We start from the raw sequence: 18,866 nt of genomic DNA, 5'->3' as shown, positions 1-18,866 counted from the left end.
TTTCTTTTAACAAGCATAAGGAAGTCTGGGTTAAGCAAATTAAAGTCTCCGGTAATCTTGGAAGAGATTTCTAAGCACAATGAACAGAAGCAGAGCGCTCTATACCGATGTAAGAGTTTCTGTAGAAACCTGGCAGACATTCTTACCCTGTTCATGTGAAAGAGGAGCTGCTTTTTCACATGTAGAGTGGTGATGAACTTCGGCAGCAGTGTGTGTGTTAATGTCCATGTAATAATTAAACATGGAATCCCAGACACACTCAAGTTCTATCTTGAGCAAGTTGTACCTAGGTCTGCAGATGTTGAGGATTCTCTCTCTTCTTTACACTTTGGGAACACTTGGGATAGCATGTCATGCCAGTAACTTACTAGTGAATAATAATTTCCAGTTCCACCACAGACTCTTGGAGGAGCCAGGTGTCCTGATGAGTCTGGGACTCCTGTAATATAATGTCCAATATGGAGGCAGATAAATAGTCTCTTAATAGAAGTGGCAGGCTTCCATGTTGTTGAGGAAAATATGTACAAGCTGTTGCAACTTGTGAAACTTTTGCTTTATTAGGGAGTTTTCTCAGTCTTCAAGAAAGGATAGGGAAGTTTGAATCTTTAACAAAGAGTTTTTCTCCTAACCATTTGTTTGTTAGCTCCTATTTAACTCAGACCCCAACAAAGTTTGAAATAGACTAAAAATCCCTTGTCTCCTCTCAGTGGCTCAAGTTTCAGTCTCCCTTCTGATGTCATAAGACTACTTCTCCAGTCTTCCTGGAAGTCCTCATGCAAAAACAGAGTAGACAAGACCACAAATTTCTAACGTTGAAAACAACCAGAAGAAAATAAAACTTTCTATCCCGTTTGCCCATGTAAAAAAAAAAAAAGATGCACAGATTTTCTTTCTTTTACAATTTGCCTTTAAGATTGCTTCTAAATGTCATGGCTGGATTGTGGGCAGCAAGATGCAACAGTCAGAGCTAGAGTCTGCAGTCATGAGACAGGAGTCAAGAGTCAGCTGGGTCAGGATACCAGGGGGTCAGAGACAGGAAACAAACTGGAGGCCAGGAACCACAAGTCAGATGCCAGGAGCCAAGCCAGATCACGATGCCAGGAAATCAAGCAGCAGATGCAGGAAGCACAAGGCACACAGTCCAGACCAGGGTAGAACCCAGTTGTTCAGTCAGCTTCCTGTTCCTGCTGCTGGTGTAAATAAGGCCAGTGGGCCAATCAGCTGCTCTGGGGCTCCACCAGAGCTTCACACTGGGGCTATGCTTCATGGGTCCCAGGTAAGTCATTGTCAGCAGACTGCCAGGTGGAGGGTTGGAGTGTGGCTGCTCCCATGAACCCTGTGTTCCAGACCCATGAGTCATGACACTAAATCTGCTAGACTAGTAGCTGAAGAAAGACAGTCTACACAGTCCCTGCCGTAGGAAATCAAAGATCAAGGCCTGTGTTTCTTACATGGACATGTGTACAGCATTAATCCCATTCAACTTTTCCCCAAGCATCAGAGAGATTAAAATCACTACTTCGGGGGAGGTTCACTCAGTCCATGGTCTGATAACAAACCACTTATCAAATAGTAACGGTTTTCAGTTCAGAAGCGGAGGGCATATATGGTTGGTGCACAATAACTCCTACCATTCACTGTACAAACTATGCAGAAAATGCTCAGCAATAGAGTGAAAAATAGAGTTGCTCCTTGCTGCTAAGGCTAGTATCTCCCATAGGGTGACCAGCTGATAACTTCAAAATATTGGGACCGCCGCAGGGGGGGCGCCTTTTCAATTGTTACACTCACCGCATCCGGGTCTTCGGCGGCACTCTGGCGGCGGGTCCTTCAGTCACTGACAGTCTTCAGCAGCATTTCAGCGGTGGATAATAAATCTTGCCGCCAAAGAAAGAAATACCCGCCGCTGAAATGCCGCCAAAGACCGTCAGCGACGGCAGGACCCGCCGCCGAAATGCCACTGAAGAAAAGGCGCTCCCCCTGCCTCTCACCACCGCCTAAGCAAAAAATAAATAAATAAAAATAAAAACGGGCCGCTGTGCCCGAAACAAAATATCGGGACAAATGGCGTCCCGACCGTACTTTGGTCAGGACACGGGACAAACTGCTCAATATCGGGACGTCTGGTCACCCTAATTTCCCATGAGGCATCAAAAGTCTACAGCCAATTTCAAAGCACAATTCTTTTTTCAGATATGTACATAAATCACTAAACCAGGGGCAACCTTTTTTTCTATTTCTCACTCTCTCCTTTAATGTAGTAATTTAACCCATGCAGTACTGCTTTCTCAGAATGCCCATTATTTCATGACTTGATACTTTGTAGTCAGAGGATAGAAATCACAGTATTGCCACACCAAACGTTCAAAAATCATGAGTCAGACCTTCCACACAAAATCATACGATTAAAAAATTTCTCATGATTTTGGGGCCAAAGATTTGGTCTGTCTTTTGATTTTTGAACATCCTCTCCCTGCCCCTAGTATCTGTGTGACAATTACAGTGTTACTAAGTATGTTTAAGTTAAAGTGTTGAGGTTACTCTATTTAAGGTAATAAATTGGTGTACATTATTCCCTTAAAGGAATAACGAATTTAATTTGAACCCATTGTCTGGACACATGGCCTATGCACACTCACACCTTCCAGAATGGTGAAATGCTGATTTTTTCTCCTTTTGAATGGTCACTTCACTCTGTCTCTCTTTCAGCTGTCCCAAAAACCTGACTCCAAGACTGGGCAGTATTTGTACTTGCTTCAGTTTTGTTTCCAATGTTCCTTTTGAAGAGGCCTGTGATGAGGTATACGAACACCACACTGGAGAGCAAGAGGTTAAGGAGCAGCTCTGGGCCCAGGCAGACCCACCCAGACACACCTGCAGGGCCTGCAAAAGCTGGAGGTGGGGCTTTAAAAAGGGGCACAGAGCAGCTCAAGAGGCAGGCAGTGGAAGGGAGCAGAGGGCTGATCTGAGAGGAATATACTGCCCAGGAGCTCACTGCCTGAGATCTGACAACACAGATCTGTGCAAACCTACAAATGAGAGGCTGGTGACTGAATGTGCAGCTCAGAGACTAGACTGAAGGATTACTTCCGTGAAGCGAAAGGAGATGGGGGTAGGAAGTGGTCCGGGGGGGGGGCTGGCTGCTTAGCACCCCAAGGTGCTAAGTGGAGTTGCCCACCATTGGGCCCTGGACTGGAGCCCAGTGGAAAGGGTGGACCCGGGGTCCCCTACCCACTCTGAGAGGACATTGCAACAACAAAAGCCTTCACCCTGGGTGAGAGCTGAAAAAGAACTTGACTCTTCAAGGGCCCATGTGCAAATCCCTGTGCTAAAGGGGAGGACAGGAAATCCTTGCGGTGGGGTGTTGAAGGACAGGACTGTGTTTCAATGAAGAGATAAGCTGACAACTGACTGTCTGACCACTACGTAGCACTTTCAGTGGTTGTGCACTTTCTACAAGGCCCTATGTCTAGGCAAATGCCTCTTCTCAGGAGAAACATTTAGCAAATGCTTCCTATTCTGTTTAAATTTACTATTGGTCAGAGCAGAACGCTACACATAGGCACAGAACAAAATTTGCAGTACAGAGATAGGTGGGGACTAAGGCACCTTTAAGCCACCTTTGCACAGTCCTGCTCCGAGGCTGTTTCAAGGACTGCAGGGCCCCACCCCCGACATATTGTAGACAAGCCGCCACGGCCTCCCAGCCAGGCTCTCTCAGACTGAAGTGTCTGTGTCCCGCTCCCCACCTGGCTGCCAGGGAGAGTGGCCAAACGTGTTGGGGGGAGGTGCAGGGAGAGAAGGACAGAGGCCTCCCGCCACCCCACAGGTAACGTGGAGCGGGGAAAGCCCGGTGGCCCTGGTAGGGCGGGGGGGAATCACTGGGGAGGGAAGACACATAGGGCGGTCATATGTCCTCCCCTTTAGATTGTGCCTTGCCCCCAGTATGCGGAGCCACAAGTTGTCTATGCCTGGATGAGTAGCCAGGGAGAAGGCAGTTGGTTAAAAGAAGGTTCAGCTGGGCATGAATAGATGGCAGTCTATAAAGCCCAGGAACTGAGAACAGACAGGACTGCAGGGAAGTAGTCTGCAGTCACTCTCTGGAAAGAGGAAGTTGATTTGGAACTGGTACTCCCAGAGAAGGTGGGAGAACTAGGAAGAGTAGGGAGAAGTCCAAGGAAGGAGCTGTTGGAGCTTTTATCCATTTGGGGGGTTTTTTGGTTGTTGTTTTATCTTTCACCCTCTATCTTAGTCCACCTTCTTGTCAAGGTTGGTGTCCTTTTTAGGTGCCTATTTTTCTGATTGGTTAAAGTTTAAGCCTAATCTACCTAGCAACAGTAAAGGCGGGAAAGCATCATCTGAGACTTGGTTAAAGGTTATATAAAGGGGTTGCACACTCTGTCAGGTGCTGTCCACTCAGGAGGCAGCCCATGTTCAGTTCAACCCGTGTCTGTGCTTGGTCGTGCAACGGAGGAAGACGAACATCATCAAAACACCTGTGTTTACCTGGTTGTCCATCGTTGAGGAGGATCTCCTGTTCGATCTCGAGTTCCTGATTCCGGTAGCTGTCCTCAAGGTCCCGACCTGAGTTACCTTAGAAGCAACACAGACAAGAGCATCGTGAGCCATCTACTCTGAGCTCCTGTCACTCCTAGAGACTGAGTAACATTGACATTGTATTTGTGTTGTGCCCATATTGGTTAGGGGTTGGGTCTGAGCTTCAAGCCCACTGTACTTGTAAAACCACTGAGCTGTATTACTCTGTTTAATGCTTTATTGCCCTTTTCCTTATCTTGTCTTACTTATCCTTTAATAAACCCTCCTGCCTGTTTTCACCATTAAAACAACTACGTTTCATTTGATCTGTGGCTATTAGGTGATAGACCCTACAGAGGAATTGATCCTTTGGGAGGTGAGGTCCTTAAATTAAATCCACCAGTCTCGTCTGATAACAGAGCAGTGAGGGCTCAGGGTAGAGTCCAAAACTGCTGAGCTGAGGGTCCCTGGACTGGAACCCAGAGTAGAGAGCGGACCCAGGTTGCCATACTGGCTACTGGGGAAGTGGCATCATTAGGGCAGCACAGGAGAAGACTGCCTGGGACTGTTTGCATAGAAAGACTTTGGGGTAACCCTGGACGGGGGAAACATGGATGACGACCCAGCCAGAGGGCTGAGTCATGAAAAGGACACTGCAGTTCTTGGAGTGAGGCAGGTCCACAGGGTGAGAGGACAATAGGTGAGGCACCACCTGAATAAGGCACACCAACTGGCAGAGCTAATCCTCAGGATGGCCAGCAGAAGGTGCCACTGTGGTGAATGGACTGCCTGACACACCCCTGTATAGTGCTCTAGCCAGAGCCGGCTCCAGGTTTTCTGCTGCCCCAAGCGGGGGGAAAAAAAAGTTGCGGCAGTGCGATCGCGCTGCTCCACTCTTCGGCGGCAATTCAGCGGCAGGTCCTTCGCTCCGAGAGGGACTGAGGGATCCGCTGCCGAATTGCCGCTGAAGACCCGGATGTGCTGCCCCAATAGCGGCCGAAGTGCCACCCCTTGGTATTGGCCGCCCCAAGCACCTGCTTCTTTAGCTGGTGCCTGGAGCCGGCCCTGGCTCTAACCCCTTTATGCAGTGTAAAGGGTCTGTAGTAGGAGTGGATATCTCTGCTCAAATAGCGGGCCTCTGATGATTTAAAAAAATTGTGAGTAATGACAGTGGAGGCAGGTAATGGACTGTGGGATCTGAACAAACAAAAAGGATATAAATAGATTACGTATCTAAATAGACAAGCTCTTGGAGACAAAGAAAAATACAACAGAGCAGAATCTGGTGTTTAAAGTCTACACTTTCTTGCTGAGGTTGTTCACTCATTGAAAGACAAACTAAAACCTCAGTCAAGGCTCAAGAACCACTTTATAAAGTTTTGTTACCACATTTTCAAAATGAGGAATTTATTCTCTTTTAGTATGGATATGACAAAGGCAGCCTTTGCTTTTGTTCCAAAGCTCTGGCTCAGTTTGCCAGCGACATAATTTGAATGAGAGGCCGGAATTGTTAATGGACAAAGAGTGCGTGCATGTTTATTCTTTTCTATTCTCAGATACGTCATACCAATTTTATGATCCTGCTAAAGAGAATCTTTGGCTCATGTTGGTTAGTAAACAGAAATTCCTTGCATAATATAGTCATTAACTAATAAGACTAAGAACTACTCAACATAAACCCTGACCTAAATGTGTTAGAACTAATTATGCCTTGATGTTAAGACCTTGTTCATTCAAGGATAGTTTTATTTTCCATTCTGGACAATAGAAAAAACACAAAATCTCCATATGAAAGTAGTTTAAATGCAAAACACAAACCTATACTCTAAAACCTACCCATTTAAACTGACATGAGTTTATTTTCTTTTTTAACAATTGTTGGAGGAACATACTTGGTGCTCAGAGTGGAGAAGGAAGGCTAGAAGGAAGACTGTTGCAGCTCCCTGATTAAAGGCCACCCAGTAATGGTGCAAGCTAGGGCCATCCCTGTGCAGCAGTGCAGCCCTAACTAAACACCACTGGTGTGAGGCCCCTCAGGGACCATACAGCAGTGGAGGACTGAGCACAATGGAGTTCTACAGTGAAACCCCGCTATAACGCGATGTAACAGATATAACAGAGCCACCTCAGCCAGCTTTCCGCCAGCAAAGCCCTCCCTGGGCAGAGCAAATTTTCTTCTGGGTATGTGTGGGCAGTTTAGTAGACCAAAGAACCCAGCCATTAATTAGCTAAATATAAGAGGTTAGCACTATAAGAGCTTGGTTTGCATTTTACCAAACAGGAGGGAAGTGCAGAAATACTCATATGCCACAGGACCCTCTGTTGCTCATATGTTAATGCTGCACCACCTAATGCATGTCCCCAGGGTATTTTAAAAACAAATGTTTCTTTCCCCAGTAGCTGTAGGTGATGAAACATTACTATGATTTAAACATGTAATAAGAGTCTGAGGCACAAGTGGTTTTGTTAAGCAACTGGACTTTATTTTCTGTCCCAATTCACATGATCTAGTTCTGAGTTACAAAGGTCAATAGCCTTATCGCATTACAGGGGTCAGTAAACCAAGAGGATTGGGCAGGATAAAATTGTGGGTGTGGGGGCATTCTGAGCCCAGTGAAGATGGCTTGGGTGCTCCTGAGATGCCAGGGAAAGCTAAGGGAGGGGTTTCCTGAGCCAGAGGGTAAGGGAAGGGAAGGAGTATTTCTAGCCAGGGGTTCAGTTGGGAGCATGAGAGGTTCTTACCTGGTGTTGTGGAAGTTTTAAGCTAAAGCAGGGGAGATTCCTAGGTAGATAGGGTCAGGTTGGGCAGGAAGGAGAAGGGTAAGTCAAGAGGAAGGAAGTTGTGTTGGAAGAAACTGAAGGGACTTGTTGAGGGAGGTTTCTAAGTCAGATGGGAAATCAGATGGGATGAGAAGGCTGAGTGAAGGTGGAAAATGAATGAACTGGTGGGTGAGAATTTTTGTGAGTGAGGGAAAGTAGAAAGGCAATGGGTTAATGAGAGGTGTTATTTTAGATTCTGTCCTCTAGTTCATGGAACTCTCTCATATAAAATATTGAAGCCATGCTGCTCCTCTAGTGGTAGGATCTGTAATAATCAAAATATCAGACTTCTGCAAAAACAAGCAAGTACCTCCCAGTGCAGAGTTAATCAAATCTCTTCAAGGCAAGTTAATGATTTAATTTTTTATGAAACATTGTAAGCTAGCTCAATAGTGGTCATGAACTCACAGTAACTCCTGCTGGAAACTCCAGGGAAAAGCAGGAGAGTCTTGGCAAGGGATTGTGCAAGGCATGGTTCAGTTCCTAGCTCTGGCATGCATAGCTGTACCGTTTATAGTGCACTCTGATTTTCCTTTAGGGTGATGTAAAGCTGAATAACAGGCTCTCTTCTGTCTTCTCGAGCCGATGAATTTTGTTTTGTTCCTCTAGTCTTGGGGGACAGGGATGTTTCACTCAGTTTATTATAGCCTGAGAAGATCTTTAAGGAAATGGGAAAGTCTTTGGCTGGTATTATAGGAGAGGACATCCAGATTCCTCTTCTGTTGGAATTCTCGCTCGCATTGTTTTTTTACTTGTCTGATTCCTGTTCTTTATATACACAAAGGGTGGCATTTATTTTCAGATAATTGCATGTTAAATATCTTTTTAAGTAGTAGTGGGAGCCTCACTCATGTTCTCCCTGAAAAGTGTAGATAACTTCACATTTGCTACCACAAGTTGACTTTCTTCCTACAATATTTTTGTAATACTGTATAAATTCTGACTCAAATAGCAGTCTTCTTACTTCATTATTTAATCAGTCCATGTTTTATTTCCCCACTTCCTCAATGATCATGTGTGAATGCCTCCACTCTCAGCACAGCAGATTTACTCTGGGGTACTGTCCAGATTTGCCCTTTTGCTGGAGTTTCTCTTTATTCAGTTTAATCACAACAAAATACAAAACCATGGCCTAAGCTTTTTCCTAGAATTTCTCCCAGGAGGTCCTTTCTGCACCTGCCCTTCCTTCCCTCTGCTTCAGGGAGAGAGAGAGAGAGAGACTCAGCCTCTTTTTATTCCAGGGTGGTGAGTTAATAGAAGTAACTGTCTCTATCCTCTACCTTAGAACTGATCATTGAAGCTGGTGTCATGTCTCTGAAGTGGCAGATATCATCTTATAGGAATCAGAAGAAAAGTCCATAACCTACCCAACACTTTGACTATTCCAGAATAGCATTTTGTCCTGCTACTGTTTCACCACCATCCATGCCCTTCTTATTTGTCATGAGTCCAACACATCTGTTTATCACTCTAAGTTTGACTTTTGTGGATGCTTCACTTTTTTCTAGGTTCTAATCCACCTTGCCACCAGAAATGTCTTTGTTGTCTATTTCTGTTCAGGAGTTTTTGCCAGTACCAGCTCGTCTGATGTTCTTTTCCTCCCTTATGGTCTAGAAGCATTTCATCAACAGGTCTGCCCTTATTTTCTAGTGATATAGAAAAAAAATGTGCTTCTGTGGTTTTTATGGTGATTTTACTGCAGCCTGGCAGCCACCGGGCTGGAGTTACCTTCTGCTCCCCCAGGCCTGCCCAGCACTGCGCTGTCCCAGATGCTAGTCTCCCATCTCTTGAGATGGGCCTTCCCCTCTCAAAGGCCTAGAACAGACTGACTGCTCCTTTCCAGAGCAGCCTTTTTATAGGGCTGAGCCTGGCCCTGATTGGCTGCCTCCAATCTGATTGGCTCCCAATAAGTCTCTCTCTAATTGGCTGCCCGTCTGCGCAGGCCCACTGGCCTGCTGCAGCCTAAATTCTCAGGGAGTGGGGCAGCCGCCCCACTACACCACTAACAATGACAAGTAGTATGTACTCCAGGATTACGCAATAAATTCCATGTAGTAGTTCAGTGACTCTGCAGGGATGTAATCTATATTTAAGAAGATGGTGTGTTTAACAGAGACCATAATCACAAGGAATAACCTCTTAAGAATGCAGACAAGGGTGTCATTGATTAAAGCTGAAGTATGCTGTAGGTATGATCACAGCGGTGCACTTCATTCTGTAGAAGTGAGTTGTTGATGGAAACCTCTTGTGGGGAAAATTCAGCTGATGACGCCATACATACAGGTTAAAGTTTAACAGTAAACTAACACACGGTTCTAAGGAATACCCTCCACATTTTTTTGTTTTAAGGACACTTAACTAGTCAGCACTATCAGAAAAAAGCAGTACATCCCTTTACCAATGCCTTGTATACATGTACTGTATGTTGAAACCAGGTTAGGACACTTAGACTGTACCTTCACTAGGAAAAGAGCTGTATTTTTAACTCATTTAAAGCTAACTCATGTTACGTATCCCATGTTAAAATCCAAGTGCAGTAATTTCCCCCCACACACACAACGTTTACCTTGATCATCTAACAACAGTTAAAACTTCGATTGCCTTGTCTTCACTAAGATTTTAACACAAGTTGGTTAACATAGATTAAAAACACATTCTTTCCCCCCTTCCCACTGAAGACAAGACGAGGCCTCATGGGCTTTCCCCAGCCAATAAGAACAGGGGTGAATTGTGTTAACAGTTTACAAGCTGTCCTCCAGACAAGGCCCAAAGCTCAGTCTATAGTACACTTGCATTAAACTATAGTATTTATAATGGTGCTTTCCCTTGTTGTGCTGGCCAAGGGATAGTAAATTGTTTACAGCAATGTTAGAGGTTATTATGCATCTTACTGTGGCACCAGAGCGCACCGAAGTGTTGAGCCACCAGCCTGATGATAAAGTGTCAACCCAAACAATTATCAGAACCTCATTAAGATATTGTGTGTTAGATAAGATAGCTCCAGTGCCGGCACTAAATGAAGGTCTGGGGCAAGTTAAAAATCAAAGTAGTAAAAGGCAGAGGTTGAAAAGACCTATGAGCTTATATAGTCTAGCCTCCTGCCAGGACATTTTATAGGGCTCTAGCCATTCCAGTTGTAAATGGATCAAGTCCCCTTGGAACACTATTCCCCATCTAAAGCTGTGGTTTACAAACTGTGGCCACAGGTCACATGACACTGGTTCCTCCTCTCCAGCTACTTCTGCGGGAATCCAGGTTCTTCTTTGCAACAAAAAGGCCACTGCTACTTTGAAGGAGACAAGAAGCTGGTCTCTGCGACTGGTGCACAAGAGATGGGAACCAGGAAGAATGTGCAAAGCAGCACAGGAGGAAGGCAACATATGCAGGGAAGAGGCCACCCAGAAAAAGGGAAGTATTGAAGGAGTCCTCCTTCTCTAGGTGTGTAGGTAAATAATTAATAGATGAGATGCAAGCAGATGGCTTTTGAGAACATGTAACTTAGTTCTTCGATTTTGTAGGACCAGTAGAACGTGTTGTTGTGTATTACAAATGGCCTCCTCTAGTGGCTTTTTACAGGAAGCAAACTGATTAAATTTTCCAAAAAGAACAAAAGCGCTTAGGTTAAAGACACCTAAATGTTTCTTCTCATTAATTTCCAGTTTAGCAATTATTATAGTTGCTATAGGGATGGCTCCATAAGCTCCTTACTTCTCTGTGTGAGCACACAAGGTAACAATGTAGCTGTGATAGGAAGCAATATATCTGGTAGTATTTGTTTGCAGGACCAGGTCATAAGCCAAGATTTTTTCAAACACCGGTCACTTCCACTTTGAAAATCTTGGCCTTAGATTTGAAGCTCCGTCAGGCAGGGACTTTGTCTACTCCTTGTCCTGGGCAGAAAAGTATATTACAACATTCAACAATAAACCCACACCCTTCCATTTGATGAAGATGCAAAGGATTACACTGCACTTACTTACCCACCCAACAATGGATCAGTTTCAATATTGACAAAGCTGGGCTATAGGAAATGTTTATTTAGACACCTGGTCAGTTTTGGAGACCATAGCAAATTATTTTAAGATGAAAGGAAAATAAAGGACAGACATGATTCATTTCCTTGAGACAGATGGACAAAAATCAAACTATTGCCCTCATAAAACTATAGAAGAAAAAGGTTGCTTTTTTTAGGTGCTTATTATTATATTGTATCAAAGTTCTCTTTTTAAAAACTGTGCTGAGCCAGAGTGGGGTAGGGAATGCTGAAATTATCACAGCAGTGACTTAAAACACTTTAAACATTTTAAACTAAAGACAAAACATTTAAACTTTTCAGTAACAATTCAGTATACATCTCTAAGTTGTGGCACCTTATTAGTTTGTTAGTTAAAATTCCTTAGTAAAACTAATTGTCTTCATTTTGCTATAAAGCTGTAGCCTTCAGCAAAAGTAATAGCTGAAAGAGAACAGCTGAAAACCCTCGCAGCAAACGTTGATTAAAACAGATATTAAAATAAAAATATTACAGCTAGTGGTGCCATCTAGCTGCCGCACTGGCTGAGGTTATATTACTTTCTATGATGACGGACAATTGAAAGGGCAATATTTGTTCCTGCCAGTGCATTAATGTTGCATGATCTTTTCTAAAGTAGCTTCCATAAATAATTCCTTAGGCTGAAAAATATTTGTTTCTGACTTAACAAATGAGAAAAGAAAGAGAGCTTCCCTGCTGATCGTATGCTGTTATATTTTGAATCCATTCAAACAACATTTTCCTCCTCCTTTCACTACTCTGCTTTAAAAATCAGAAGACATCAGGATCATTCTTGTTCTGCTTTTTCCTCTGATGAAAAGCACTATGTAAGAGCTAAGTTATTATTGAAACTGCTTCCTAAACTTTCACTTGTTGCATGCCCACATTTCTTCAGATAGTTCCCCCCATCCCGCCCCGGCTCTCCTGGTAAAAAACTTAATTGTTTGTTTCACAAGATACCTGTGGTGTTGCCTTAAGGCAGCTTCTGATGCCACTTGGAGAATAAGTGACCAGTTCTGCTCCCACTGGAGTTTATGGAAGTTTTGTTATTGACTTTACTGGGAGGGGAGCATGACTGGAATTCTATTTCCTTTTTAAATGGCCTCTATGGCCCCAAGGATCAGGAGAGAAATAACTGATTATTAATAATAATCTTGGATAGTTCTATTTTAAAGGAACATCTCAAAGGATTTTGCAAACAATGGAACAAGCCTCATAACAAGAACAAGTGAGGAATATTCTTCACTAACATTTCAGCAACTTCTGACCAGAGTTTCACTTTGACAGTGTTCACCTCCCAACAGGATCTATAAGCCACATCGGACCTCTTGGAAGCTCAAGTCACCCCAAGACACAGGTTCACGTCTAAAGCCAACCAGAACCTCTGCAGGCACAGCTAGGTATTATATAGGCATTTTATGCTATCTCATGATGCCCTCAGTACTGGACATCATGGAAAACACATACATCTTTCTAGAGTAGACAATGCTGCATTGAGGAACAAAAAGCCTACCTCTTCTCTGAATATGTTGGCACAATGTGAGCCCAAATAAGTCTCATGGTTGTGATGGAGAGGTATCCTGGGCCCTGCCATGGCTCATGTGACTTGAAGTATTATGGGCTGCTAGCACTCAAGGGAGAAGGGGATTATTGTTCAGTTTCATACACAGCAAGTGTACATCTTACACACACCTGTAACTCAGCTTGAAGTACATTATCCATTTTCTTTTCCAGGAGACAGAGGGCACACCTGCATTACATGGCTAATGATCCCAACTGTCCACCATAAAGCAGCATCCCACCACAGACATAATAGAGCATGAAATGCCCCAAAATGGCAAGAGAGTGCATTTAGATGCCTTCAGACTTCAGAAAACGGAGAGAGGCTTGTTGATTTCTGTAATATGAATTACCTAGTCATCGGCGGAACCCTATTTCAACATCGTAAAATCCACAAGCTGACATGGTGTGCTCCAAATGGCAGAGATAAGAACCAGATTGACCATATGATGATCAATGGCAAATGGTGACGCTCACTGACAGATGTGAAAGTGAGAAGAGGTGCAGATGTTAGCAGCGACCACCACCCTGTGAGAGCCTCCATCAAGCTAAAACTGAGAAGTGTGGGTCCACCAAACAAGGGCACAGACATTATGACAGTGACAAGCTAAAGTCCCCTGAAATACAGAAAGGCTTCATTCTGCAGTTAAAGAACAGGCTTCAGGCACTTGCAGACCTTGATGAAGAGGAGGGGAATGAAGATGAGGAGATTAACAAGAAGTGGGATAAAGTAACAGCAATTTATAAACAGAGTAGTGAAGCCTATCTAGGCTCAGGCAGAAGACAAGGAAGGAGTGGATTACACCCAGCATATGGAATACCATAGAAACCAGACAAGCCCTGAAGAAAAAAGTTTTAGACACAAAATCCCAGAAGCTAAAGGACAAATACCGCAAGCAGTATAGCAAGCACACCGGGAGGTCAAACACCTTGTGAGAGTGGACAAATGAAATTATATTGATAATTTGTCAACACAAGCAGAGGATGCAGCTACTCGTGGTGAACAAAGAACCATCTATAAAATGACACGGTTTATCAGTGGTAAATGGCAGACACCAGTAAACACTTTCATAAGGGACAAACAAGGCCACCTACTAACTACAGAAAAAGAACAAGAAATACGCTGGACAGAGCATTTCAAAGAATTGCTGAACAGAGAGCCACCTAAAGAGGAAGCAAACATCCAGGAGGGAGAAGATCTTGATATCAACACAGACACCCCAACTAAGGAAGAGATCATTCAAGCCATCAAATCCTTTAAAAATGGGAAAGCTCCTGGCAAGGATAACTTGAATGCAGAATTGTTCAAGGTAAATCCTGAGTTAGCAGCGAGTCTGGGAAAGGGAACAAGTGCCAGATAAGTGGACCAATGGGGTTATAGTGAAGATATCAAAAAAGGAACTCTCAGTGATTGTAATAACTGGCACGGCATCACACTTTTATCTGTGCCAAGCAAAGTATTGTGCAAGATCATAGTCCTCTGTATATCAGAGGCAGTTGATAGCGTTCTCAGAAAAGAGTAAGCTGGTTTTCGGAAAGGGCGTGGATGCACAAACCAGATCTTCACTCTACGAAACATAATAGAACATTGCTGAGAATGGCAAAAGCAGCTCTACATAAACTTCATAGACTTTGAGAAGGTTTTTGATAGCATTCACAGGACCAACCTATGGAGCATTTTGCCAGCATATGGAATCCCTCTCTATATAATCAACATCAAAAGCTTCTATTCCAACTTTATATGCAGTGTTGATTACAATGAACTCAGTTTTGAAGTCAAAACAGAAGAATGTCAGGGGTGTGACACGTCTGCAATCCTTTTCAACTTTGCCATTGACTGGGTAATGCAGCGTACAACAGAAGATATGCCAAGAGCCATTAAATGGACACCCTTCTCATCCCTTGAAGACCTGGACTTCGCAGATGATCTCGCTCTCCTGTCACATACCCAACACCATATACAAGAAAAAACAACTTGACTCAACGCATTAAGCCAGCAAATTGGACTGAAAAATCAATCGCAATAAGACAGATATCATGACCTTTAATATTGCCTCACCATCACGAGTACAGATAGAGGATTATGTTCTCACCAATGTAGAAACCTTCACATACTTGGGCAGCACCATCAGCCAGGATGGTGGAACAAGCCAAGACATCTGGAACAAAATCAATAAAGCCAGGAACACCTTCAGAAGCTTAAATACAGTCTGGAAATCATCAAAATACAATACCAAAACCAAACTCAATATTTATCAGAACTGCATATTCTCAACATTACTTTACAGTGCAGAATGCTGGGGAATGAGAAAGTATGACGTGTCCCAACTGTCATCATTCCATACAACCTGCCTCAGAAAAATTCTTTGTAACTTTTGGCCCAGAACAATCTCAAACCAAGATCTATTGACACAGTGCAGCCAAGAGGATCTGAGCACCATCATTGCCAGGAGGTGTTGGGGATGGATTGGCCATGTGCTTCCGATGGCAACTGATTCCATCACCAGAGTAGCAATAAAATGGACAACTGAAGGCAAGCAAAAACGAGGCTGCCCGAAAACAACATGGCAAAGAGCAGTGGAAGCCGAACTGAAAAACCTGGGGCAGAGCTGGGGAACCATTGAAAACTTTCCAGAAACAGAGAGGAGCTTCACCGCTGCCCTAAATGCCAGGGGCATAACGGGAACATGATGATGATGAGACTTCAGACACTATCATAGGTCTCTGAAAAGGTTAATAGGATATCCCCTGGAATGTTGCATGCTACATATCACCATCAGATTTGTGCTACCTTTGCCTGAGGGAGCCAATACCAATGCAATCATCCCTCCAGAATATGAGGAGTTAATGGTGGCGGTCTTATTGCAGTAGGAACAGGAAGCAAATGGACAAGTCAGAGAGCAGTGACAGACTCCAGGGTTCTTAATGTAAGGACATAAGGGACAAGCTGTTGCCACCATCTCTGTCAGTAAACAATAAACCAAAATCATATGAAGAGGAGGAGTGCACACAGATGGTTATGGTGCACAGAGGCAGCATTCATCAGGGCAGTGAGTCATGCTGGAAGTGATTTGTAAAGAAAGTCAGATATAATCTATTAATATGAATGTAAGGCCAGAAGGGACCATTAAATCATCTAGCCTGACCTCCCACATATCACAGGCCATTAAGTTTTACCCAGTTACTTGTACTGAGCCCAATAACTTGTGTTTGATGAAAGCAGACCTCCCAGAAAGGCATCCAGTCTTGACTTGAAGAAACATTGTTGCTTTACGTCCACAGTGCTCACTGTGGGTGATGGGGCAGAGTGTTGTACTAGTATTTACTTGTGGCTGCCACCTTAGAAGTTGGCTGCCTATGCCAGCCACTACCTCTGTGGACAGGGGCACTTTGAGATGCAGAGAAGCAGCAGCAACGGACCAAGATTGAGACAGAAGTTGGGACTTTGTCTGTTGTGGAGCCTGGTTGGCATTAGGTGAATGTTGTGGGAGAGTGGTGTCCATTAGAGAAAGCAAGTCTGGGTTGTATTCTCCAGGAGATCCATTGGGAACATCCTGGACAACGTGTCCTATTTAGTGTAGAAGGGTGATGGTTGTCTGAAGGAGACACCCACCATCCTTACAGTGTTTTCTTCCCACACAGAGGCCTTGGGTCCACCTATGTTAAAGAATGCCAACTCATCTGGACACAAGGAAGCATTAAAGTCACAAACATGCATTCACCTAAATCTCTTTTCACTGTATTTGCTGAACTGTACATTGGGTTGGCTTTGCTAAAGGACACCCACACTAATTCTATGAGGTTTGGAGATGCGGAAGAAGTGGGAGCATCTCTGCCGGAGAGCTTACTCCTCAAACTTGGAGAGGCTGGAGTAGGGGTGGGATAAGGTCTTTGTTAACATGGAAAGGGTGATAGTGCAGCTGCTGTTGCATACTAAAGAAAGCATCATGTATAATGAGTGTGTGGCCTGAGGCTTAGTTGTGAAAATTAACAATCATATTATTGATGCTTCCCTGCTCCTTGACTCTCCATCTGAAGAATGATAGGTGCCTTATCCCAGTGATGGCAGACATTGGGATGGTGGTCAGGATAATGTCATCCTGGGGAGTCAGCTCAAAGGCACTCTGAATCTGTTCTTCAGCCTCCCACATCGCAAGAAGACTTTCAGCCATCTTCTATCACTGGCAGAGGCACCTCCACTTTTTCTTCAAGGCTCTTGTCCCTGCCACCTAGACCATTAACCTGATTTACAGCCTGGGTCCACAGCCAGTCCCTCACAAGTGAGCTCCATTGCCTGGACTTGTGGCCACAGAGATTTTCGCTACGCAGCAAGCTATGAGATCTAGGAGATCAGTCATCATTTGAGGAATTCATTTTGAGTGGAGTCTCTGCCCCCTGGCCTCTGGCCAAACCCAGACACAGAGGCTGCTGCTGCAGCCATTCTGTAGGTTCTGGTCTCAAGAATCCTTTGAAAATCTCCAACATTTGCAGCACATCTGAGCATGCAGCTATCAGTCACATATCTTAATGACTGATTAGCATATGCTAATATCCCCAGATGGGCAAAGGTGCTTAACCTGGAGTGAGTGGAATCAGCTTAGAAGATTTTGAACTTGGTTGAATATTTGGGACCCTGTGCAGGAGCAACACTTAGATCCCTTACCATCCCCGACACCAGAAAGTAGATTATAGGCTGTGTCTTTGCCAGACACATCAGCAAACGAGGTGAGTTAGAGGGAGAAATGGCGAGAATGTTACTGATTCAGGGACATACAAACATACACAATGCTGCTTTGGACCTTCTGTTCTGACATGTGGCCAGGCAAGGCTCAGACAAAGCATTCCACAGCAGCCACTTAATGAGCACTTTCTTGTGAAACAGTTCTTTCTGCTTTTAAATGCTTGGGAGCAGCTCAGATATGACTGTGATGGAAGCTATGCAAGCACCTAGCTTGAGGAAGGAGTGCAGCTTTTCTTCTCATTGCAGACATAGCTTGTGTGTGCAGGAGTGGTATCACAAAGTGGTATCTTTCACTAGGCTTGATGTTTATGTTAAGTCCTCATAATCAGCAAAGCATCCCTTGTAAATTATTATTTGCCAGCAAGTGTCTGGGCATTGTAGGCTTTCATGTTTACTGATTTGCATGCAACCAGTGAGTCAACGCTATATATACTGAATTCATCCCATTCAGCATCCCTTGGACAAGCGTCTGTGCTTCTCTTTGCCCACTAGGAATAACTACAGAGACACAATAGTTTTTCCCATTATACCAGGGTCAGGAAAGCATTTCAAAGCATCAAAACCTCCAAAGTGCAGGAAGCTACATACACCACAGTCTGGAGTGTGGGTTCAGCTTGAGTGAGTATTCAGATGCTTCTCCAAAGCTTATCTGAACTAGCCAAACCTACTAAATTTACAAAGCTGGGCTGGGCATTTTATGAGAACAGGATCTCTCACAAAATTTTCAGCATTTCTTTGCCTAACCAGAAACACTTGAAAGCAACTTCTCATTTGCAGCCCCAGCTAGAACCTTGAAATGAAAAAAAAAAAAATGGACCACAACATTTCAGAATCCTACAAGAATTCAGTGAGAGTTAGTTCCTAGAAATAATTGAAGGTTGAGATGATTAGTAGGGGGGATTATTATTTTTCCCTCAATCCAATTCACCCTTCCTTAAATTGCACCAAAAGAAACCTTCCCCATTGTAACCTATTCTTTCATTTCAAATAAAAATCTCTCCCAACTCCTGCACTGCCTTGCTGCTAGGGCACCTTCTATTATGATAAATTATTAACAGCTCATAAATTCTAAGCCAGCAATTATTCTTCAGAAAGGTTAGCCTGATCAAATAACTTCCACATCAGCTCAAAGCTCCTTGATCAAAAGTGAGGCCAAAACATTGCAGTGGCTGGGGT

The 18,866-nt window shown here is 43.9% G+C and overlaps 1 long non-coding RNA gene across 1 annotated transcript in view; it reads right to left on the bottom strand.

The window, feature by feature from the left end:
• Nucleotides 1–531: 531 nt before the first annotated feature.
• LOC135984221 (uncharacterized) overlaps nucleotides 532–18,866 on the bottom strand; it is a 66,616-nt gene continuing 48,281 nt past the window's right edge. Inside the window, exons 3-5 of the long non-coding RNA XR_010602133.1 lie at nucleotides 4,507–4,593; nucleotides 1,944–1,997; nucleotides 532–1,243 (exon numbers count right to left, since the gene is read on the bottom strand). This is a non-coding gene — a long non-coding RNA (uncharacterized LOC135984221). The remainder of the gene's footprint in view (nucleotides 1,244–1,943; nucleotides 1,998–4,506; nucleotides 4,594–18,866) is intronic.

Source organism: Chrysemys picta, chromosome 6, assembly GCF_011386835.1.
Source record: "Chrysemys picta bellii isolate R12L10 chromosome 6, ASM1138683v2, whole genome shotgun sequence".
Lineage (NCBI taxonomy): Eukaryota > Metazoa > Chordata > Testudines > Emydidae > Chrysemys > Chrysemys picta.
Note: the sequence above shows the minus strand (reverse complement) of the source record. Positions and strands in the feature narration are given on the sequence as shown.